Source organism: Arvicola amphibius, chromosome 1 (genome assembly GCF_903992535.2).
Source record: "Arvicola amphibius chromosome 1, mArvAmp1.2, whole genome shotgun sequence".
NCBI lineage: Eukaryota > Metazoa > Chordata > Mammalia > Rodentia > Cricetidae > Arvicola > Arvicola amphibius.
The window spans coordinates 4,741,442-4,764,620 of NC_052047.1; the positions used below are offsets into that span (position 1 = coordinate 4,741,442).

General features: G+C 45.8%; 1 protein-coding gene across 2 annotated transcripts in view; it reads right to left on the reverse strand.

Moving 5' to 3' along the window:
- Positions 1-9,007, reverse strand: part of Aff1 (AF4/FMR2 family member 1) — a 160,674-nt gene extending 151,667 nt beyond the window's left edge. For both annotated transcript variants that reach the window (XM_038323757.1, XM_038323748.1), the window contains exon 1: positions 8,803-9,007. The gene's annotated coding sequence lies outside the window, so the exon portion shown is untranslated. The remainder of the gene's footprint in view (positions 1-8,802) is intronic.
- Between the last annotated feature and the right edge of the window lie 14,172 nt (positions 9,008-23,179).

The window sequence follows — 23,179 nt, forward strand, 5'->3', positions numbered from 1 at the left end:
GTTCCAGGACAGGCTCCATAGCTACAGAAAAACCCTGCCTTGAAAAAAAAAAAAAAAAAACAAAAAACAAACAAACAAACAAACAAACAAAAAGTTTAACTTAAATGTGTGACTTTCAGAGATGGAAATCAAGAGCATAGCCTTGGTTTGTGATCCCCAGATAATGAATTTTTCTATTCCTGGTGGATAATTTTGGTGCACTCCTTAATTAATCCCCTGCTGTGTCCCACACCCTCCCAGCCTAGTCCTAGAAGGAATTAATCAGAGGTGTAAGCAACAGTTGAGACTGAATCCAATTTGAAAGAATAATAATATGAGCTGGGTGTGGTAATGCACACCTATAATCCCAGCATTCCCGATCCTGAGTTCAAGGCTAGTCATCGATATTTCGCAAACCATATCTCAGAGACAGTGGGGGTGGGAATATATACACATATATTTTAAATATTTTATCTATTTTTTCCCCAAGACAAGGTTTCTCTGAGTAGCCCTGAACATCCTAGAACTCCTCCATAAATCAGGCTGACCTTGGATTCAGAAATCCACCACCTGGCTCTCCATCCTGAGTGGTGGGATTAAAGGCATGTGCCATCATGTCGAGCACTAAAATATTTTATTTATTTTTATGTATTAGTACTTTTTATTTGTTGTGATAAAACATCATGATCAAGGCAACTTACGGGGGGGGAAAGGGGGGTTTCTTTGGCCTTAAAAATTCCAGAGAAGAGTCCACCATAACAGGGAAGTGTTGGTAAGCAGCCAGTATGGCAGCAGCAACAGCTGAGAGCTCACAGCTCTAACCTACAGCAGGAAGCAGAGAGAAGGGGGTGAAACACCATGCCAACGCCTGCCACAGTTGTGAACTGCCATGTGGCTCTGAGAATGGAAATGGGTCCTCTGGAGGAGCAGTAAAGGCTCAACTGACGAGTCATTGCTCTCATCCCTATACTTACTGATTTACTGTTCAAAAGGAAAGAGGACTGGGCAGTGGTGGTGCTCGCCTTTAATCCCAGCACTCAGGAGGCAGACGCAGGCTGCTGTCTGTGAGTTCTAGGCCAGCCTGGTCTACAGAGTGAATTCCAGGACAGCCAGAGCTACAGAGAAACCCTGTCTCTATTAACAAGACAAAACAAAAGGAAAGGAAAGACAGCCAGAGAGATGGCTCCGTGGGCAAAACACAATTGCTACCAAGACTGGCAACCTGAGTTTGATCCCTAAGACCCACAAGTTGGAAGGAGATAACCAACTCCCACAATCTGTCCTCTGACATCCACATATATCTGCACATACATACACATACATAATAAGAGAATAAAAATGGGATAGAGCCAACACAACATTCCCCTTGGGTAAAAAAGTCATACACATATTAAAATTAGCATTTATAATGTTCTGCTCCAAGTACCCACACATTTAGTGCCTTAACCTACTCAGCTACCTAGTAGGGAAGTACTACTATGTCACTCCCTTATTTTAGAGACAGTTCTCAGGTCTGTGGCATGTCATACCAGCAGAGATACAAAGTGTCTACAATACAGGTTGTCCTCAAGAATGTATGTGTGGAAGACAGCTTGGAGAAGACAGCTAGTGTCTATTTCTACAGTAAAGGGGAGCATGTTTATTACATGGTGTAATCAAGACACTAACTCCCCCGGAGTACAGAGCAGCTGTTCTGCCAATTACACACGATGGGATTCCCTGGGCTCTGGATTCCTTCCTGGCACACAGCTCTCTGAATCTGCAGGCAAGCTCTGTGCAAACTAGAGTTTAGAAAAAGAAAATAAACTACTGGCGTAGCAGCTACGATTATGAATGACACCCTGAAGTCCTGGAGACTGCGGCAGGTTAATCTGCTGGCTTGTGAACAGGACAACATCACACCTTCACATTCCTTGACCTGAAGTTAATTGCTCTGCCTAAGATCTGACAAGTGGCAGGAGGTACATTAAAGACCATAAGTCTGCACATCCAGCGCAGAGCCATGCTGCTACACCTCTGCTATTCGCAGTGGTGCTAAAGCTGGTTCCAGAAATAGAAGCAGCAACAGCTCCTGGTTACACATGCAAATTCTGCACCCGCGTCCCAGACACACCCGAATCAAGCACTCTGGCACTAATGGGATCATCGGTGGCTACAAAGCCAGCCAGGAGACTCCAATGATCACCACAACAACATACACATTCAACACATCAAGAAGGCTAAAGGAGATGGTGTGGGGATGAGGGATTTAGTCAGACGTGTATCCTTGAAAGCCAAAATGGAGCTTTCATAAACTCAAGAATGGCTTTTCTGAACTGAAGGAGCCAGTTTGTAAGGTGCACATGGACAGAGGCCACAGGGCTACATGGATGACGGTTCCACCTTGCTTCTGAGACTAGGTCTTTTGACGAGAAGGCTTTCTATCCCTCCTGTCGTCCCAGGAAAGAGACCTATTCAACCACAGTGCTATACACCCAGCCATTTTTGATTGATTTGTCATCAGTACCTGTTTTGTAAGACAGAATCTCAGGATGCATAGACTGAACTGGCCTTGAGCTCACAGAGATCAGCCTGCCTCTGTCTTCCAAGGGCTGGGATTAAAAGTCTGAGCCATGCCTAGCAGTATTTTAAGAATGGGTCTTAATAAGTAAGTTATTCAGGCTACCACTGAGTTTGTCATTTATTTTGAGGTTTTGTTTATTTTATGCGTATGAGGGTCTGCTTTGCATGCATGAGTCTGTGCATGCATGCGCCATGTACACGCATTGTCCACGGAGGCCAGAAGAGGGTTTCTGATTGCCTGAGGCTGGATAGTGACAGGGCATTAGGAGCTGCCATGTGGGTACTGAGAATCAAATCTGGGTCATCTGGAAGAGCAGCCAGTGCTCATAACCACTGAACCATCTCTCTAGTTCCTGCCCTTGAACTTGTGATTCTCCTGTCTCTGCCTTCTGTGCCTTCTGAACAGCTGGGGTTACAGACTTGTACAACAGGCCCAGCTAAGCTAAGATCCTCAGTGCAGAGATACAATTTGTCTGTCAAATAGGTCTGCATAACATTCTCCTTTGGGGACCCAAATTATATATATATATCTGGAATGCTGGATGAAAATGCTTACTTCTTCACTTCCATAGTGATGAGAAAGAATTACTTAGCCAAGGGGAAAGACTATTTATATTTTAGAGTCAAGCTGTAATTCTTGAAAAACAGGAAACCACATATCAACACAGCCAACAGAGTGTACCACGCTAGAAAGTACAGCCGGGCTTCAACTCACAGAGTCAAGTCGTTCAGCTGCAGCTTGGTTTCCTGATTGTAAAAGGGAAAATGAACTCCAGCTTCAGAGTCACAAAGAGGTGTGCATCGTATGTCATGGAAATCAACCCAGAAGGTTCTCTGAGAATGTACCTGACGGCTCTTCTGCAGACCACAGCTCACCAGTGTCGCGCTTAGATCTCTGTCAGCACACTGAAGAAGGATCAGGAATAAACAAGAGATTTCATAGCATTACTTCCTTCAGGCTCCAGTTGGCACAAAACTCTTTCAGCAGGAAAAAGTCATTCTAACAAGGAACACTTAGTCATGTTTAAAATGGGCCAGATAATTTGAGACCGTCAGCTGACTGTCCTCCCCTGGAGAATACTACTAAAGGAGAGCTGTCCCCAGGCAGGAAAGAGGAACTCATTAGCAGCGGGGACGGCCTTGTCACACAGTATCAACTCTGCTATAACAAGTTGCAAACACCAGAAATTAAGTATCCGAGGGGCGGGGGGGGGGGGGTGCTGCAGGCACAGCTCAATTAGTGGGTAGAGTGCCTGCCTAGCCAGCACCAGGTCCATGGTTCAATTCCCAGGTATATACACAGTTTGTGGCCAGCTACAGAAAACCCTATCTCAAAAATCAAAAAATAAAGGTTAGAGACGCAGCTTAGCGGGTAAGGTGGCTACTGGGCAAGCATGAGGACCTGCCTTCAAAGCTCTAAGGGTCCTGTGAGAAGCTGGGGTGCCAGCCAAGCTCCAGACTCAGTGTTTGGCTCTGTTCTCAAAGGAATAAGGTGGGAGCCATACCACAGGGTACCTGACATCCTCCTCTGGCCTGTATATGAATATACACAGATGCTCACACCCACACACCTACATGCATATATGCCACGCATGATGCCACGCATGAGAGAGAGAGAGAGAGAGAGAGAGAGAGAGAGAGAGAGAGAGAGAGTTCATCATTAATAAAATACCTATATCTATTAAGGACCATATATTTCACATTTACATCCATGCTGTGGTACACTGTTCATAAATGGGTCACATTTATTTAATTGATTTTTAATACAATTCAAGATTCAAGCCCCCTGTTCCCCTTTAATCCCAGCACTTGGAGGTAGAAGGTAGGTGGATCTCTGAGATCTCTGAGTTCCGGGCCAGCCTGGTCTACAAAGATAGTTTCAAGGTAGTTTCAAGACAGGCAGAGCTGTTACATGAAGAAACCCTGTCTCAAAAAATGAATATATAGGGCTGGAGAGATGGCTCAGAGGTTAAGAGCATTGCCTGCTCTTCCAAAGGTCCTGAGTTCAAGTCCCAGCAACCACTTGGTGACTCACAACCATCTGCAATGGGGTCTGGTGCCCTCTTCTGGCCTTCAGACATACATACAGACAGAATATTGTATACATAATAAATAAACAATTTTTTTTAAAAATGAATATATATGAGGGGGGCATTGAGGGGTGTCAGAGACCTTGGAGCTAGAGTTATGTACCCACTGGAAACTACCCCCAGGTCCTCTGGAAGAACAGCCAGTGCTCTTTAACTACTGAGCCATCTCTGCAGCCCAGTTTTGACTTTTAAAAAGTGAAAATATAGGGCTATTTCAGGACTTAGATTTTAACATTCAACTAACTCCATGAGAGATTATGCAGATTTGATGAGAGCTGAGCATGGAACTCTTTCCACTTGTTTTTCAAAAGTAATAAAAACACATTTCTTTTCAAAAGCTTGATTTTAAGCTGCCTGTGTGGTGGAGCACACCAACAATCCTAGCACTTCAAAAGCTGAGGCAGGAAGTTCTGGAGTCCCAGGCTAGTTGCAGCTACATAGTAAGAATTTGTTTGGATGGGGCTGGAGAGATGGCTCAATGGTTAAGATCCCTTGCTGCTCTTACAGGACCCAGGTTCAGTTCCCAGCACCTATATGGCTGTAAGCCCTCCTCCCCCATGTAGGGACCCACAGAAGCCAGAAGACAGTTTCAGGGGCTCTGCCACCACCTCCTGGCTTCTGCGGGCACCACATGCACATGGGTACACTAACATACTCGCAGGCAGCACTCATACACATAAAATAAAGATACACTCTATAGCTCGAATTCTAATTAGTATTAACAAAAGCCCGTAGTCAGATATTAATTAGGGGGTGAAAACCAAAGGATCAGAGAAGCAGGGCGGCCAGCCACTAGAGAAACTGTTTGCCCTACTGAATCCCCAGACCAAAGGGGCAATCCTGTCTCTGGGCCTTTCTCCAGGAAACCTCAGTATGAATGCAATGAGCACCTGTCTCCCCTGACCCCATATTCTTCTCCTGTCTCCACCTCCCTAGTGCTAGGGATTAAAGACCTAGTGCCACCACTGTCTGGTCTCCGTATGGCTAACTAGTGTGAGAATGTTGATTAAGCTCGAACTAGAGTGACTAGCTCCACGCTCTGATCTTCAGACAAGCTTTATTTGTTACAGCACAAAGAAAATATCAAAAGACTTATCTGCAAACAGCAAAGGAGGCAGACATCATAGCTCATGTCTATAATCCCGGCTCATGGGAAGTCAAGGCAATACAGTGTTAAATTTGAGACCACTCTGGGCTATGTAGCAAATTCTAGTTCAGCCTGGACTACAGACCAAGACCCTGTCTCAAAACAAAACCAAGAAAACACAAGGGAAGAAAGAACAATTTTCTACCTTTTTTTTTCAACACCGAAGGCAGTAATTAACTGAACAACTTTATGGATAAATATGTACTGGTGTATGCTGAGTGTGTGGCACAGACATTTGGTCCCAGCACCTAGGAGGCAGAAGCAGGAGGATCTCTGTGAGTTTTCCTGAATAGTTCACAGAGTGAAGCTAAGGATTGCCAGGACTACACAGAGAAACTCTGTCTGGAAAAAAAAATAGGTGTCTAATAAAGCTACAATTCGTAAGTGCATTTACTTTTTATTTTATATGCATTGGTGTTTTGCTTGCATGCTTCTGTTAGGGTGTTGATTACCATGGAACTGGAGTTACAGACAGTTGTGAGCTGCCAAGTGAGTCCTGGGAATTGAACCGGTGTCCTCTGGAAGAGCAGCCAGTCACTCAACTACTGAGTCATCTCTCCAGACCCAAATATATGTATATCTTAACTGAATGTCTAGGAGTGCTAATTGGGTGTAGTGGCTTGTAACCTCAGTAGAGGGTGAGGCAGGAGGATCACAAAGGCTGCCTGAGCTACATAGTGAGATTCTTTGAAAAATCAAAAACAAAACAAAAACCAGAAGGATGAAAAGGAGGCAGAGAGAGGATGAACAGGAGGAACCATCACCGCCACCACCACCTGTTAGCTCAACCAGCGCTTTTCAAAATTCAGTTAAACCAAGTAGGAAGCCAGAGAAACAGCGGGTTCTGATACTGTCTGATTACCCCATAACGGAACACTGACTTCTGGGGCGGGGGTGGGGTGGGGAGGGCAACTTGTCCTGCATACAGTGAGAAAAACAGTATTTAAAAATAAATAAAATAGTATTTATTTTTCTATATTGTACAATCTTTGGGTGATTTTTGTATCCTCACTGAAGACAACATGATTCATCAAAACTGTCTTTTTGCAAGGTCAAAAAGTTACACAAATGACCAAAGCCAAGGGCCCTATAGAAATGCACTTTCTGCACTGAATAATTAAGATATATTAACGCCAATGTGTAACAGCCCAGCTTCCTTCTGCAGAAGGCAAAAGATATTCCCAGGATCGAACCGGCTAGTGCCACATCCCTGGAGTCAGTAAACTTGGAATATTTCAAAACTAGAAACAATCACTCCTGTCTAAAATTCGGTCTCCTAAGTCTCTCTCACTTTGACCCTTCTCACCTCAAAGCCTTTCCGTCCTAAGTTCTTGCTGTCCTCGGTGTTGAAAAAAAAAAAAAAGGTAGAAAATTGTTCTTTCTTCCCTTGTGTTTTGTTGGTTTTGTTTTGAGACAGGGTCTTGGTCTGTAGTCCAGGCTGAACTAGAATTTGCTACATAGCCCAGAGTGGTCTCAAATTTAACACTGTATTGCCTGGATTCTAATGCGTTCCCCTAGTTTTAATTAGAATTTACCTTTTCTCCTATTCTCCCCGGGATTGTTAGCTTTCCATTCTCCCCTTTCCTTTCAGGCATGTTTATCTTCCCCACAGTCAAGAAATCACCTTTAAGTGGAGCAAGCAAGCCATGGAGAATTTTCAATCACTTGTGAATCTATTTCTAGAATACCCACTCACGGAATCCTTCCCACTAAAGATGAAAGGCAAGCTAAGGAAATACATTAGACAGAGGAAGCAAACACTCAAGCAGGGCCATAGCTAGGTGTTTGTAAGCCGCAGGGAAGAAGTTGAGTCTTTCCCTTTTGCGGGCCCCCATCTAAGATCACCAGCCTCACACCGCCCAGGTCTGCGAGAGGGCTGCTGCCCACCCCCACCTTCCTGCATTCCGCATGACCTTGTCCTGAGTCCTGCGCAAAGCCCACTCTTAGGACTTCTCAATGCAGGGCTCCACTGCAGGGCTCGGAATTCTCACTTTGCAACTGTCCCAGGCAGCACTGCGTCTGCATCTCGGGTCATGGTTCCGCACTGAAGGTTTTCAATGTGCCAAGTTCCTCAGCGGCGGGTCATACCCCCCATGGCGCACCAACAGGATTAAAATTATCCCACCCTACCCTTCAAAAGAGTACAATGCAAGGCAAATGGAACCGCCGGCAGTCAGGGCTTTCCGCCAGCTCTGTCTGGTTCTCGGAAGATTCGGACACAGCCACAACCTCCAAAGCCAAGGGTCTTAGGACGATTTGCATAACAGTATTGGTGGAGAAAACCCAAACCGCAAGACGCTGGAAGGTCCCTCAGGGCTCCGTTCATGGAAGTAGGGTTCCACACAGGAAGCGTATGATTCGTACGCCCCTCGAACCGTGCCCCTCTAACTCACTAACCGAGGGTTAGAGACTCAATCACCAAGGACCCGACCCTGGAGAGAACAGTGGGGGTTGGGGATAGCGTCCAAAGAAACTAGCCAATCCTTATTCTTAAAACGCCGTCTCCTCCGTCCGGCACAGGAGTTCTCAGAAGTGCCTCCAACTTTTTCTGCCTGGAGGATGCTGACCACCGCCCCACACCTCTTCTCCATCACAATTAGAGGGGATCAGTAGGTACCACTAATCTCCTGCCAGATGCTGGGATTGGAGAGTCGGAAGCGGAGGAGGGAAGAACCTGGCTGTACTCAAGAAACTTCTCGGACTCCGGGTTACGCAACTCAGGGACCAGCCTCCAACAACGGGACATTTTTCCCGCAGGACACGAGGCTCAAGGGGGCGAGGGTGAACGAGCGACCTCTCAGGTCCTCGTCCCCGTGGGTTTCTGGAAGCTACCTGCAGCGGAACCGCAGACAGAGGAGGCGCGCGCCTGTCTTCTGCTCCATTCTGCCGAAAGGTTCCCACCCGGAAAGTGGCAAGGCCGGCCTTGAGTTAGCGTGCGGGGCGGCTTGGCTGCCGAAAAGTTCGCGACTGCGGCGCCGAGGACCAAGAGGACCCCAGACCCCAGGCACGCAGAGCTCGGCTTACCTTCTAGCTCCTTTGGTCCTCCAGTCCCGGCTGGGGCGTCCTCGTCACCTTCCTTGACCTGTTGAGATGCAGGGACGCGAGTTCGGCCCTAGAGCCGCGGGGACCCGAGGGTGCAGCTCGCACCACGGCGCGTGCAGGCTGCGGGCCGAGTGCACAGGGCTCTGCCAGCTACCCGTTCGCCAGCTTCGGGCATCGGCCGCCCGGAACGCCCGGCGGCCCAGGCCACGCCCTCCGTGCCAAGCCACGCCCCTCGCTTTACCCCACCCCCCCACCCGGCCCAGCTCCGCCCCAGCCCACACCCTCCTGCCCTCGCCACCCCAAAGGCGAAGAACATCGCGGTCCTGCTACGGAGACGCGGGTGGGAGGATCGTGGGGAAGCTGCGGTTCTGGAGAGAACGCGGCAGTGACCGCGCTGACCGCGTGAGTGACCCTGCCCCAGGCTGCTGCGGGGACACCATAACCTTCGGGCTTGACAACCAGATTAAGCTCCGGGTCAAGTTGCGACGGAGAGTGTCAAGGAGGCTTTTTGCAAGCTCCTGTACAATTGGAACGGATTCCATGTCCTTTAATGGCGATAATAACTAACATCTGGGGGAGCTGAAAAAGGCTCTTCACTCACAGGCCCAGTTCATCTGCTTAGAAACCTTCTTAAACAGATACTTTGTTCCGGTTTCCCAAGTAACGAAACTGAAACTCTGGAAAATACAGTGCTCAAAATCACTAGCCTCAAAGTGACTTTAGGAAAGCTGGGCTTTTTGCGCTGCGCTCGCTCAACCCCTGGGAATCCTAATGGATGTTGGGGACCTTGTAGTAGAGACCCACAGGAAGAAGGGCTCAGTTCCTTAAGAGTCCTAATCCTAGCAAGCTAACCAGCATCAGCTGTCCCCAATCCGGAACTTCACTTTTATTTCCCAGAAAGAGCCAGGAAGATTGTTATATGAAATGTCCCAGGACACGCCCACGAGTGTTCTCTTTTTGAGACAAAGTCCCGCTAGGTATCTCTGGGTGCCCTAAAATGCGCCACTATGCCTGGTTACATGTCTTTTAACTATGAAAGTCAGTTTGCTCAGCTGTAATCTAGTGTCAGTGTAAATAAATACAACGTAAGAAAACTAAGCCCTCCTATGTGTTGGGTTCTCTCCACCCCCTCCCCGCTCTTTTTTTTTCAATTAAGTACTGTTTTGTCCCTCATAAGACCTTCACTGTTCACAAAATTGAAAATCGGATCGATAAATATTTGCATTTCCAAATTAAACACTTTATTGACTACTGGGCTTTATTTCCCATGGATTGTTTTCCGAAATATAGGGACACAGTTCAACAATGCAGAACTTGCCTTTCTGCTGTGCCCCCACGGCGAGATTGTGTTCATTTACGTTACTGTGAAAATAATTTTGGTGTCCCCGATTAAATGGGGATTTTTGTTGCTGCCCCTAAGTGTTTGAAAAGCTACGTTCTCATGTAGCTCAGGCTGGTCTCTGACTCACACTGTCGCTGAGGCAGACCTTGAGCAGGGTTCTGGTCCTGCCGCCTCCACCTCCAGAGTGAGATTACAGGTGTATGGCACTGTGCTCGGACTGTGCAGTGCTGACCGAAGAAACCAGGTCCCTCCCCCCTTTCCCCAAGCCTTTACGCGCTATGTGAACACCCCTAGCTTGTAATACTTGGGACTGAACCAAAGGCATGCTGTATCATAGAGCTACGCAAGGGTAGTGGGTGTCTTCAGAAGAAATGCTAGAACAGTCTGATCGGAGTGGACAGGAATCACCTCTGGACATTCTTACAAATTTCTAATAGAAACTGGCATCTGGGAGATGCCAGTTTAATCCCAGTACTTGGGAGGCAGAGGCAGGCGGATCTCTGTGAGTTCAAGGCCAGCCTGGACTACAAAGAGAGTTTTAGGACAGGCTCCAAAGCTACACAGAGAAACCCTGTCTCAAAAAAAAAAAAAAAAGAAAAAGAAAAAGAAAAAAAGGAATCTGATATCTGTTCTCAGCAATAAATATGTTTTTAAACCTTTTCTTGCTATATACCTCATATGTGTGTATATATAATGTATATATATATATATATATATTCTAATATGTACCTCATTGTAAAAGACAGGAGGGATCTGATGTTGACACTGGAAAAAAGTTTTTTATTTGACGCTGAGAGCAATGGTGTTTTGGTTCATAGAGCACCACTCGTGTGACCTCCTGAAGGTTCTGTGACAAGAGTGGCACAATGACAAACCCTAGCTCACAGCAGACGCCAGTGAGTTAGTGAGCAGTTTTCAGCACACCGTGCGGCTGGTTGGCTTCCTCACTGATAGCAGGACGTTTAGAAGTGCTTAAATCAGGGCCGGAGAGGTGTCTGAGCAGCTGAGGCAGCTTTTTGTTCTTGCAGAGGACCAGAGGACCACAGCTTGATCCCCAACACCTACACTGGGTGGCTCAGAACCGCCTGTGACTTCAGTTCCAGGGACTCCACAGCACCCACTCCACACACACTTGTAAAATAGTAGCACAGCATCCTGAGTGGTAGGATAGCCAGACCAGGGCTCGATAGTGGAAATGGGTCTAAAAATAAATAGCTGGGTATGGTGGCACATACTTTTAAACTCAGCACTCAAGAGGTGGAGCCAGGTGATCTCTATGAGTTCAAGACCAGTCTGGTTTACACAGTAAATTTGAAGCTAGCCAGAGCTACATAGTCAGACCCTCTCTCAAAACAGAAACAAAATAAGTAAGTCCTTTTTCATTTTTTGAGACAGGATCTCTCTACACAGTCCTGGCTGTCCTATAACACACTATGTAGACCAGGCTGACGTCAGACTCACAGAGATCCACCTGCCTCTGTCTGCCTCCCAAGTGCTGGGATTAAAGGTGGTGCCACCACCGCCCAGAGAGAAGGCTCCGTATTAAGAGTGCTGACTGTTCTTCCAGAGGACCTGGGTTCAGTTCCAATCAGCCACACTGGTTCACAACCATCCCTATTTCTAGTTTCTGGCACCCTCTTCTGCTCTCTGTGGACACTGCACACAGGAGCACACAGACATACAGACAGAACAAAACACAGATCCACATAAAATTAAAATGACTAAAATCTCACAAAACTAAACTCGGTGGTATGCAGCTATAGTCCCAACATTTCCTCAAGGCAGTTTGCAGAGCAGAAGAATTGCCTGGAAGCTCTCAGTCCAGTTAGCCTGGAGCACACAGGCAACAGCAGGTACAAAAGGGACCCTGCTTCAACAAGCTGTCCCGTGACCTCCGCAGTTCCATGTTCACATCCATACATACACAAACACACACAAATAAAAACAAATAAGTAAATATTATTGTTCTCTTTGTTTTCCAAGTCATGTTCTACATGACTAAGATGTAGGCTGTTTTATTTGCTTATTTGAAAAAATTATGTGTGACATTCTGGGGCACAAATCTAGAGCAGAGTATATGTCAGGTAAGTTCCCTACTGCTGAGCTACATTCTGGTTCAGTTCTTTTCCAATTTATGCCATAATCTAAAGGAATGAAATAGCCTGGTGGTGGTGGTGCACACCTTTAATCCCAATACCTGGGAGGCAGAAGCAGGTGAATCTCTGTGAGTTTAAAGCCAGCATGGTCTACAGAGTGAGTTCCAGGCCAGCTAGGGCTGTTACACAGAGAAAAAACAAAACAAAAACACACACATATAAAAAAAGAGAAAGAAATTAAACAAAGCCAGGTGCAGTATTGAATGCTCGCAATCCTAGCACTTGGCAGTCTGAGGCAGGAGAATTGAGAGTTTGAGTTCTGGCCAGCTGGGTCAGGCAGTTAAGGTGCTCGCCACCAAGTGTGATGATGTGCGTTCCATCCCTGGGACCCAAATGGTGGAAGGAGCAAACCAAGACACCTCAGATAGATTGTCCTCTGACCGCCACCTCCACCAAGACACCCCAGAGTGTCCTCTGACCGCAACCTCCACCATGACACTCAGGTCACCTCTTCTTCCGATAAATAATAAATAAATATAAAAGAAAGAAAATAAGCAAGCTAATACAGCAACAAGTAAAGCCAGGCATGGTGTCAGGCTTGGTGGTGCACATCTTTAATTTCAGCCTTCAGGAGGCAGAGGCAGGAAGATCTGAGTTCGAGGCCAACCCGGTCTAGAGATTGAGTTCTAGGACAGCCAGGGCTACATAGAGAAGCCCTGTCTCGGGGGTAGGGCTGAGGTGGATACTAAAACAAAGCCAAACAGACACACAACTGCAATAAAGCTGTAGGCATTTAGCTCCCTGACATTTCCTCTACGTTCTCGCTCCTGTTTGCTTTGTGTTTGCGATAAGGTCTTATCTTACAATGTAGCACTTGCTGCCCTGGAACTCATTAAGTAGCCCGGGTTGGCCTCAGATTTGCAGCCATTCACTTGCCTCTGCCTCCCAGGTGCTGGGATTACCCCAGTCCAGCACCTTTTTCCTCACAGACATTCTTCTATGCCTTTTAGTAGACACGGTGGAAGTTCTAGCGCTTTTGTTTGCTTGTTTGTTTTTGAGACAGGGCTTCACTGTAATGCCCAGGCTGGTTTTGAAGGTCTGGGCTTAAGCAGTCCTTCTGCCTTAGCCTCCCAAGTAGCTGAGATCGGAGGCATGTACATCATGCCAGGCCTGACTTTCTTAATGATGTCAACATAATCACACACATTCCTGCTTGTATTTCTTCTAAGGTAAAGCCAGTCTCTGAAATCAGTGATCCAAGAATCAAACAAGCAAAAACTACCACAAACTAATTGGGGGGGGAGGGGCTTTTGATGATGGTTCCTTTTAGCCTGTTCCTCCTATGAATCTCCTGAGGTGTTTTATGATAATTTTCTCCTACGATTTGACTTAACAAACAAGAGAATCCATGGGGCTCACAGATGCTCATGCGGCTATTATCCCCCAAACACCTGAATAGTCCAAAGGGAAGAGAAACAACACTGAGATAAAGCCAGGCGTGGATGGTCCCTGACATCACAACCTGGACATGCTTGTCAACTAAAGTCTTCTAGGCTCTGTGGTGAGAAATATCCGAGCACCTTAAGCCAGCACTATGGACGGTTTGTGCCAGATGGCTGTGTGGACAAGCCAAAGGGCACGAGCTTCTTCCATCAAGTGGTAAACAGGTACTAACCAGCTAGGCAGCCGAGCACAGGCCTGTGACAGGAGAACTAGCCCTGAGAGGGTGAGCCTGGCAGATTGCACGCTTGCGGTGGTGCAAAGCCTAGAATCTGAGGACAGGGGATCCCCAAACCTGGTTTACAATATAGAATTCAGGCCAGACAAGGCTACAAATGAGACCCTGTCTCCAAAGAAAGACATGGGGCTAGAGAGACATCTCAGTGGTTAAGAGTAACTGCCCCTCTGGCAGAGGACCCAAATGGGAAGGAAAGAAATGAACCTAGACTTGGGGGATGCTGAAGATAAGACAAGGAAAATGTTGGCGTTGAGGCAGGAGGGCCAGATTAGTCCAAGCCTGGTAGAGAGAATGGTAGGAAAACAGCTTTCTCACCCCTACTCTGACTTCTTGTTATTTTAGTGGGACAATAATAAAGAGTCACGGACAGAGAGGAAGAACTGGCCTTCAAGGCAAAGCTTATCAGAGACAGTGGTAAGTAGTAAGACAGGGCCCGAGACGGTTGGAACTCAGTGGTAGAATCCTGCATCACATAGGCAAGGTTTTGGGTGCTATCCTTAGCCACCACTAGTTAAAAACCAAAGCTAGGCTAAGCCGCCAGACTGATGGTGGAGGGCCCTACATGCCAACCAAACGCATTTCCCATTCATCCTCGATATACTGAGCCGTGAGGAGATGGCTCAAGATTTATTTGATTTTTATGTGTGTGAATGTTTTGCTTCCATGTATGTTGTATGTACACTGCGTGTGTGCCTGGTGTCCATAGAGGCCGGAAGAGGACATCCAACACCCTGGGAGTGGAGGAGTGGTGAATGCAGCCCTCTGTAAGAATCGCGGTGTACACCAACCACTGGGCCAGCTCTCTAGCCCCAGGGGGTTGCTCTGACTGCACTACACTGTAGAAAAATTACTCTGATTGTTGTATGAAAAAGAATTGGAGCCGGTGATGCTGTGGTCCTAATCCCTAGGCCATGTAGGAAATGTATAGAAAGCCAGGTAGAGCTTGTGGGTAGATGGAGAAATTCTGGACTCCCTGGAAGGCAGGTATGCAAACACGACCTCTGCACACCTGGTTACCATGAAAAGAACTGCCTCCATTTCACGTGCATGCATTGCTCGACACCCGGCTCCTAGTGGCCTGACATCACTTTTGCCAACAAGTATGAGTTTTGCACTGAGCGTGTGGGCTCCTGCTGGCTGCTACGCAGCTGCCTACCCTGCTGTCTCCAATCTCCTCTCCCTGATCTGTCTTCCACAGAGCAGCCAAAGGAGGAGCCCTCTTAAGTAGGTCATTGGAAGCTCAACACTTCACAGCCTCTTTCCTTTAAACTATGTGGCTCAGGTCTAATTTTACTAAAGCCAGATCACACACTCTACATGCAGCAACGGCGTTAAACTAATGAGGTGATTTCTTTTTCTTTTATTTTTTTGTGTGTTGTGGGGGAGGGGCTGGTTTGGTTTTGGTTGTTTGAGACAGGGTCTCTCTATGTAGTTCTGGTTCTCACTACATAGAATTCAGAGCTCTGCCTGCCTTTGCCTCCTGAGTGCTAGGGTCAGAGATGTGTGCCACCAAGGCCCCATTTGTGTGTTTGTTTTTTTGGGGAGGGGGAAGGGGTTGACTGTTCTTTTAGTCTTTGCCTTAAGAAAAAAGTCATTTGCCAGGCAGTGGTGGGCCACGCCTTTAATCCAGCACTTGGGGGCAGAGGCAGACAGATTTCTGTGAGTTTGAGGCCAGCCTACAGAATGAGTTCCAGGACAGCCAGGGTTTTTTCACAGAGAAACCCTGTCTCAAAAAACCAAAAACTAACCAAAAGAAAAAGAGAAAGAATAAAAGAAAAGAAACAGTTATTCATTTGTGATAATTAATAATAAAAATTACAAAATAAAATAAATAGTACATTTTTATGAAAACACTTATTTTTCCCAATTCTAAAGGAAGTTAATGAAATGGCCAAGATTACATCATGCTCCTGCATAGCTTCAGGGCCTGCCTTGGTGGAAGCTGGCCGAAGGCTCCTATCTAGTTCTCCATGCTCTCTGCGTATTGTTTGGTCTGAAGTACAGAGAGACTATCTGGCCTCATGTAGGTAAACATCAGCTTCCTTCTGGTAACTCATTCTGTTCTGCTAGAATAGCTCCCTCAATTCTCGTTGCGAAGTCGTGTACTGTTTCTAGTCCCTTAAGCTGGAACGCTTTGGCCCCTCAGAATAATATTTCTCACTTTTCCCTTCTGAAATACTATCAGTCAGGTTGTGGATTTAGTTCAGTGGTAGGAGGCTTGTGGAGAGAGTTTAGAGTTCTGGGTTTGGTCTCTAGCCTAGCATGGTGTGTGTGTGTGTGGTGTATGGTGTGTGGTGTGTGTGGTGTATGGTGTGTGGTGTGTGTATGTATGGTGTGTGTGGTGTGTGTATGTATGGTGTATGTGGTGTGTGTATGGTGTGTGTGTGTGTGCGTGTGTGTGTGTGTGTGTGTGCGTGTGTGTGATAGTATCTGTGTTTCAGAACATATTTATTTATTTGTTCATTTATTCATTCAGCAACCCTGGGCAAGGCACACTGTAGGTCCATGGCTAGAAAGAGAAACAGGGTTCACTCCTACTCTGGAATAGAGGTTTTCAAACTTTTTTCTTTAAAACAAAATTTTAAAACTGGGTATGGTGGCACATGCCTTTAATTCCACCATTCAAGAGGCAGAGACAGGTTCATTTTATTTGAAACAGAGTCTCACTGGGCAGCTTTTACAGGCCTGAAACTCACTGTAGATCAGGTTAGCCTCAAACTCAGAGATAATACCTGCCTCTGTTTCCCGAATGCTGGAATTAAAGGTACATGCCACCAATGCCTGTTTCTGTTTGTTTGTTGGGGGGAGATAGCTCAGGCCGGCTTTGAACTCTCTATGTACCTGAGGAGTGTGACCTTGAATTCCTCCTGATCTTCCTGCTTCTACAGTTTCCATCTCCTGTGACTTAGATGACAGGCACGTACCACTATGCCTGGTTTTGTGAGGTGCTGGGGATCAAACCCAGGACTTTTGGCAGGTAGGCAAGCACTGTACCAACTGACTACATCCCAGGCTCATTAAGTGTTTCTTTCTGTAAACCGTCAGCTAGTACAGCGCAAGTTTCATCTGTCACCCACACTCTCTAGCTAAGCATGTACTTAGCCATTGTAACACCAAAGCAGTGACAGTGTGTACCCCGAGGGGTTGAGCACTCACAGCACACTCAGAATGGGATGGTTACCCCTATAAGATGCTGTTTGCTGATTCTGGCTCAAAAAACACCTGGAGAAACTGCCGCAAATGTCAATGACTAAATACAGCAAGAAAACATGGGGGACAGAGGAGCAAACGCAAGAGTCGATGAGAGACAAGTTGGAAGGAGAAGTTAAAGGGAATGAATGAGTCTGTGCTGCCCTGCCCTGTGCAGCCTGCTTTGGGATCTGTGTTCCTCTAAGTCAGAGAAGGAAGAGGGCACTCGGAATAAATAATAGAGTCAAGTTTCAGGTTGAAAGGGTTCATAAAGCAACAAAGGGAAGAGATAAGAAAAGTCCACAGGAGACACATTATGGAGGAATTTAAAAGCATTAAAGATAAAGAAGACAGTCTCTTCTAGAAACAGAGATGCCGTGATATTAGATTTCTCAAAGGTGCACCGACCGCAAAATGGTAGTGTTTGTTAAACGCTAAAAGACAAAACAGAAACCCTTTGAGTCTAGAATTTTATACTTAAAATTCTAAATAAATAGTCATCTAGAGTCCAGGGATCAGATTGGGCCATGGTGCTCACTTCAGGAAACACAGCACTGGAGACTGAGGCAGGATTCTGAGAGGGAAGTCAAGCCGGGCTAAAAGTAAGGCAGAAAAAGAGGAGAGCTGGATGTGGTGGCGTAAGCTTTTAATCTTAGAACTTGGACGGTGAGCGTGAAGACCAGGAGTTCAAGGTCATCCCCGGTCATGTTACATAATAAGGTGTTCCAGGCCGTACTGGGTTACATAATGAGTTGGAGGCTAGCCTGAGCTCTGCAAAACGCTGTCTCAATAAAATAAAAGACCACACACACACACACACACACACACACAGTGGGCATAATAAAACTAACATGTCTGATTTACACATTCTCAGGAGGTTCATCCCACAAGGACCCACTTTAAAAGTGTAAAGGTGCACACTTTTGATCCCCTCATGTGGGAGACAGAGGCAGGTGGATCTTTGTGAATTGGAGACCAGCCTGGTTTACAGAATGAGTTCCAGGAATGGCGGCTCGTGCCTTTAGGCTAGCCTGATCTACGTAGTGAGTACAGAACTACATAGTGAGATGAGATCCTGCCTCAAACACGCACGCACATGCACATGCACACACACACGCATGTGCACACGCATACACGCGTGCACATGCACACACATGCACGTGCATGCACACACATACACACTGTTTTTGAGAAAGTACTGAAATGAAGAAATACGAAACGTTCGGATGTACTTATCGTATCCTTAAAAAGGAAAAAAGCAACTAGGTTCAAAGAAAAGTGAAGTGGATAAAGAGATCAGTTACAACCCAGAACTGAAATCTAAGAAACTGTAAAATGTTAATACCATGGACACTTCAGGAGGAAGGAATTGAAGCGGACACAGAACAGGCTAATTTATTTGTTTATTATTTATGTATTTTTTGGTGCTGGGGATTGACTTTGATTAAGTTACGCAACTAATCTATCCCTGAAATAAGAACTAACAGAGAGAGCCCCAGGTTAGTCGGGGGTCCATAGGGAACAGAGGAGGAAGAGGAGAAGAAAGAAAGAAACGGGGAGAGATTTGGTAATTATGGCGGTAACAGGAAACCATACTGAACATTGACCAGGAGGAATGTAACGCGAAGCTCAGGGAGCTTGCCTCCAGGAACCACCTGGAAGAGAGCTGGCGATGGACTGCGATTCAGACTGCTGCCCAGGGCATGGCGGGCTGGGTGAGCCGGAAATCTTCCTCTGGGTCGGAGGTGGATCCCTGCTGGAGGTTGTGCAACTCGACACAGGAAGAGCCCCTGGAACCAGCGGGGTGGGGAGGGAACCGCAGTGCCTGGCAGTGTCTCTCTAGTGCCCTCTATGGAGGAGGCCTAACATTGCACGAGCTGGCAAAAGAGAAAGGTTCATCAGCAAGAGAAAGGAAAATGGAGCTGAAAGGCAATGAGCTGCACCTGCGTTGCCCCTCCCCCGCGCCCGTGCTGTGTGTCTGGTGACCAGAGAGCCTGTCTTGAGCACATTTCTTGGCTCTTTGCTTTGCTTTTGAGACGGGAAACTATTTAACAGCTTCTAAATTTGTAGAAAAGTACTAATAATGGCAAATTATTTTAACCCATAAAAATAAAATCTAACGTTCCTAGTGAAAAATGTAGCTTATTTCTCTCTGGCTAGATAATTTTTTTGTACATTTCATCTTTTACTTTTTTGACTTTTAATTTTGTTTAGATTTATTTTATTGTTTTGATTTGATATTATTTTTTTCTCTTTATACATTTTTATTGATATTTATTGAGCTCTACATTTTTCTCTGCTCCCCTCCCTGTCTCTCCCCTTCCCCCTTCAATCCTCCCCCAAGGTCCCCATGCTCCCAATTTACTCAGGAGATCTTGTCTTTTTCTACTTTCTACTTCCCATGTAGATTAGATCTATGTAAGTCTCTCTTAGTGTCCTCATTGTTGTCTAAATTCTCTGGGATTGTGATTTGTAGGCTGGCTTTCTTTGCTTTATGTTTAAAAACTATCTATGAGTGAGTACATGTGATAACTGTCTTTCTGTGTCTGGGTTACCTCACTTGAAATATAATGTTTTCTAGTTCTATCCATTTTCCTGCAAAATTCAAGATGTCGTTTTTTTTCTGCTGTGTAGTACTCCATTGTGTAAATGTACCACATTTTCCTTATCCATTCTTTGGTTGAGGAGCATTTAGGTTGTTTCCAGGTTCTGGCTATGACAAACAGCTGCTATGAACATAGTTGAGCACATGTCCTTGTGGCACAATTGTGCATTCTTTGGATATATACCCAAAAGTGGTATTATTGGGTCTTGAGGAAGGTTGTTTCCTAATTTTCTGAGAAATCGCCACACTGACATCCAAAGGGGCTGTACCAGCTTGCACTCCCACCAGCAATGCAGAAGTGTTTCCTTTTCCCCACAACCTCTCCAACATAAGTTGTCATCAGTATATTTGATCTTGGCCATTCTTACAGGTGTAAGATGGAATCTCTGAGGTTTATGATTTTTAATTCTATAAAATCACACCAATTAATGATTACAAATAATTAGTGATTGTGATTGGAAAGATGGCCCCGTGGTTAATGGCAGTGACTGGTCCGGCTCCCACATACAGCACCACACAGCAACCTCTAACTCCATCTGCAAAGGCTCTGGTGCCCCCTTCTGGACTCCATGGGCATCTGCAATCATGTGTACAAATTCACAAACACGCATTTATATACACATAATACAAAATAAAATAAACATAATGTGTGTGTGCACGCGCATGTGTTTTTTTGGAACAGGGTTTTTCTTTATAGCTTTGGCTGTTCTGGAACTTTGGCTGTTCTGGAAGTAGTTCTGTAGACCAGGTTGGCCTCAAATTCAGAGATCTACCTGCCTCTGCCTCCCCAATCCTAGGATTAAAAGCATGCACCACCATGTCAAGCAAAATAAATCTTTTTAAAAAGAATCCAGGGGGGCTGGAGAGGTAGCTCAGAGGTTAAGAGCATTGCCTGGACTTCCAAAGGTCCTGAGTTCAATTCCCAGCAACCACATGGTGGCTCACAACCATCTATAATGGGGTCTGGTGCCCTCTTCTGGCCTGAAGGCATACACACAGACAGAATATTGTATACATAATAAATATTGAAAAAAAAAAAGAATCCAGGGGCTGGAGAGATGGCTCAGAGGTTAAGAGCATTGCCTGCTCTTCCAAAGGTCCTGAGTTCAATTCCCGGCAACCACATGGTGGCTCACAACTATCTGTAAAGAGGTCTGGTGCCCTTTTCTGGCCTGCAGGCATACACACAGACAGAATATTGTATACATTATAAATAAATATTAAAAAAAAGAATACAGTTCCATAGGATCTCAGAATGTGGCTCAGTGGTAGATCATGTGGTCTAGTATGCAGAGCCCTGGATTCAGTCCCCCAAACTCCTTACTTCCTCTCCAAATCCATTTACAAGAAGGTAATGTTATATGATTCCACGTACATAAGATAGCCAGTCATGGAGACAGAAAGAATGGCACGGCCCAACGGAAGCCGATTGCTCAACACACAGAATTTCTGTTAGCGGGGACAGAAAAGCTGGTGGAGTCGGGTAGTTACATAGTGATTATTACACAAAAGATGGATTTATTTCATGACAAGTAAAAGTGGTTAAAATTGTGGGGAAGTTGTTCTTTAATGGTAGGGCATATCCACAAAGGTTAAAATGATAAACTCTGAGCTTATGCATTTTACTATAAGTTCCAAAAGCAAAATGACAAATTACTTGAACACCGACTACTTTTATGATTGCATTTATTGCCAGGCAGTGGTGGCATACACCTTGAATCCCTGCACTCTGGAGGCAGAGGTAGGCGGAGCTCTGTGAGTTTGAGGCCAGCCTGGTCTACAGAGTGAGTTCTAGGACAGTCAGAGTTACAGAGAGAAACGGTCTCAAAAACAAACAAACAATTACATGATTGATTTTGTGTATCTGGCTCCTTGTGGTTGCTGTGATACTATGACCAAGGCAAAAGCAGGAACCATTTATTTGGTTTATGGGTCCAGAGGGGAAAGAGTCGGGGGAAGCAGCTTGGCATCCAGCAGCAGACAAATGGGAGCAGGAACTGAGGGTTCACATCTTTGTGTGTGTGGGGGGGGGTTCTAAAACGGGGTTTCTCTGCCTGTGTATCTCTGGCTATCCTGGAACTTTGTAGACCAGGCTGGGCTCACACCCACAGAGATCCTCCTGCCTCTGCCTCCTGAGTGCTGGGATTAAAGGTGTGCATCACCATGTCCACTGAACAGCAGGCTGGCAGCAGAGAGTGAACTGGAAATAAATGGTGTGAGTCTTTGAACTCTCGCCGCCTGCCCCAGGAATACACCTCCTCCAGCAAGACCACTCCTCCTAGGCCTTCCCAAATAGCTACACCAACTAGGGACCACGTATCAAATGCCCCAGAGTGTCACGGACGTCGCATTCAAACCACGGCACGTGCCACATACATGGAAGCCAGAGGATGATTTATAGGAGTCGGTTCTATCCCTACCACGTGGGTCCTGGGAACTGAACTCAGGCTTTGCAACAAGTGCCTTAGCATACTGAGCCATGTCACTGGCCCTGTATTTTTTTTTTAATTTTAATTTTTTTTAAAATTTTGAACAGGGTTTCCTATTGCTCCACTATCATGGGACATATTCGTATATATCATCCTCCTGCCTCCACCTTGAAAGTGCTGAGAGTGGAGTCAGGCCACACACATCCAGTTACTGATAGTTTTTTAATTTCAGTCATAGTCTTACTAAATATGCTGTAAAACCAACTTCCGACAGCCTGGATATGAAGTTATAATGGACATAAAAGAAAATAATGAGTAATACTTATGAATCAATGCACACATAATGAACACAAGTGCAACGCTACCATCACCCTGGCTTTGTCGCCGTTCCTGAGGCCAGAGCTGCAGAGCCTTGGTTCCCCTTTCCACCACTTAGTCCACATTTCCTTTGCCCTCAGAAGTTCAGCTGGTCTGCTGGCCTACATAGTGACCTAAACGTTAAGACATGAGGTACTGCATTTTCAATTCCTTTATGATTTTTTGTTACAGCTTTCTGTTTGTTAGTATGCACTATTGGGTACTGAAGTGGGAAGGGCTGTCCCTGGAAATGTCTGTGTTCCAGACATATCCCTGAGTACAGACACTTTCCCTGGCCACTGGTTTGTGACATGAGTTTAAAACGGTCAAGTGGTAGCACCATCTTCCGAATTGAAGACTGCGTGGCTGTATGGTGGTGGAACTGTTCCTTTTGGGGGGAATTCAAGTTATATAAGCAAACCTCAGAGCTGCCAAGACAAGAAGAAACTGTTTCTGAGAGGACTGCTCACTCAGAAATAACTGTTTTGAATAACCGATGGCAATTTTTTTTCTTCCCCCTTAGAGGCTAGCTTTAGGAAAGTAATCTAACTGATGGCAAATCTTAGTTTCTAGACCCGTATATGCCTAATAGTCCCCTTCTTA